We start from the raw sequence: 2,500 nt of genomic DNA on the forward strand, positions 1-2,500 counted from the left end.
TATATTACATATTATATATATATATTTTTATATATACATATTCTTTATATCTGCTTTGTTTTTTCTCTCTCTTTCTCTCTCTCTCTCTCTCTCTCTCTCTCTCTCCCTCCCGATTGCATTTCACAGTTATACAAGTTATACATGCTAGTCAAAAAAACTAATTTATATATTTCTAAAAAAAAAAGGAAAAAAAAAATTATACACGCAGAAAGTTTTTTTCTCTATTTATGTTATATTGTGCATGCAGCATGCATATATATATATATACAAACATGCATACATTTGCGTATGTATATATATATATATATATATATATATATACATATGCATATATACTTGCATGCATACATACATACATATATGTATGTATATATATATATATATATATATATATATATATATATATATATTGCACGTGTATTTGTATAAGAAATTTGGCGTATAAAATGTGGGGTCGGGGTGGGGGTGGGAAAGAAGAGGGAAAGAAAGACGCTTAGCATGTAATTACGTAATCATACCGAGACATACTGACACACATACGTGCATGTCACACACGCGTACACACACGCGCGCACCTGCACATGTATGCATTATATGATTTACTTTCATATATATGTATATATATGCATACACATACACACATGCAGACACACACTCACACACATACACACACACATACATATTTCTGTACATACACATGTCTATTCGATTGGCTCTTGCAACTTGCAACTCAGTATTATATTTTTGCTTCTACAGCAAAACGGCTTGTGTATATATATGTGTGTATGTGTGTGTGTGTGTGTGCGTGTGTGGTCAGTGTGTGAGTTTGTGCGTGTGCGCTCGATTGTGTGAGAGAGAAAAAGTGAAAGAGATCCAGTCAGAGAGAATGAGAGGGATGAAAAAAATCGAAACTGAGAAAAAAGGAAAATAGAAATACTAAGCAAAACCGTATACAAGTTTCATATATATATATATATATATATATATATATATATATATATATATATATATATATGTATGTATGTATATACAAACGCACATAATGTTTGATCTGGAGCGGGGGTCAGTGGTTATAAAGAAGGTTTTCAGTCGATTTTTCACCCTATATTACGTATGTTACTCGTATTTTTTTTTACATTTCTCCCTTGGAGATATCTTACATCGAATTTGAACCATTCACCAACTGGTACAAAATTAGCTTTCAAATATCGTTGATTAATTCTATGTATAATTGAAGTATATTTCTAGTATTGTTCTAAAACCATTTTTAAAGAATACCACCGTAATTTCTCGCCTCCTTGCTCTTCTAAATATTCGGTTCCAAGACGTGTAGCCCAGAACCCTCTGCATTCAGCTTAGGTTTCATCTAGTCCTTCACATGCCTACTGGCTCCACAACCACCTTGCGCCGCCTTCACTATGCAAACAGGCGTTTCTGTTCTACGATGTGGTAGCTTCAATGTGGTTGCTTGTGCTTCGAGGAATAGTAGCTAAAACTACCCTCAAATCGCGCCGTGTCGTCATAGCTGAGTGGAGGATGGGCGTTTCGTAATCTAGTTCCAGTCCTAGATAAGTCAGCGAAAAATTCGGGTGGATGGTCATCGGTGAATTGACTTTGAACAATAGGCTTGCTGGATCTAAGACGATCCAGGGGTTAAAGAACAACAACAACAACAACAACAGCAACAACAGGAATACCACCACCACCGCCACAAAAACAAACACATACCCCATACTCCAACACTTGCATAATGTGATCGGTTCTGCTCCACCCTGGGTACCCGGTTTAAATGATTGTCATAGAATGATTCCGTTACTTCGCGTTCGAATCCCAGCTGGAATTGATTCGGGTCTTCACTCTTCCTGTGTCGTATAGATACCAGTAATACACCGCGTCATCTAATTTAATTAATCAAAAGAAAAAATAATTACGCTTAGTTATTTGTGCTACTCGGTTCCAATTCACACATAGAATTATTTGCCTTCATTCACACCAGTTGACATCATAAGGAGAGGCATGACTACCACCGCTTCATATTAAGGTTATCCACACACACGTACATATATATTTGAATATGTATATTTGTTTATGTATACACACACTTGTATGCAGTGGGTGGGTCGTCATCGGTGTTTGACAATTAGGGGACAATTTAGAGCCCTACATGTGACAAGGAGTGATGTTTAAGGGTGTGTGTGTGTGTGTGTGTGAGAAACAACTGTTGACCAGTTGGCGACCACTCGGTGACCGCTGTCCGGATTAGTGCATAACGTGGAGATCAGTGGACAATAGTGTACAGTGGTGGACAGTTGGTCGTCTATCAGGGGAGCAGGCGGTGTTGCGTTCCAACCGTGACCATTTCATCTCCCCACCCCTATCAAGCACCATCTTATTCAACGTGTCTATTTTCTAAGTTAGTTAGGTTTGACTTGAGGGAAATTTGGTGGCTTTTTCTAACAGGTCTGACCATAACAATGCAGCTTTTGTGTGAAATGGTGTT

General features: G+C 37.4%; 1 protein-coding gene across 1 annotated transcript in view; it reads left to right on the forward strand.

The window, feature by feature from the left end:
• LOC106877814 (uncharacterized) overlaps positions 1-2,500 on the forward strand; it is a 34,707-nt gene that overhangs the window by 157 nt on the left and 32,050 nt on the right. The gene's annotated exons all lie outside the window — the stretch shown is intronic.

Source organism: Octopus bimaculoides, chromosome 16 (genome assembly GCF_046866305.1).
Source record: "Octopus bimaculoides isolate indiv1 chromosome 16, ASM4686630v1, whole genome shotgun sequence".
Classification (NCBI taxonomy): Eukaryota; Metazoa; Mollusca; class Cephalopoda; order Octopoda; family Octopodidae; genus Octopus; species Octopus bimaculoides.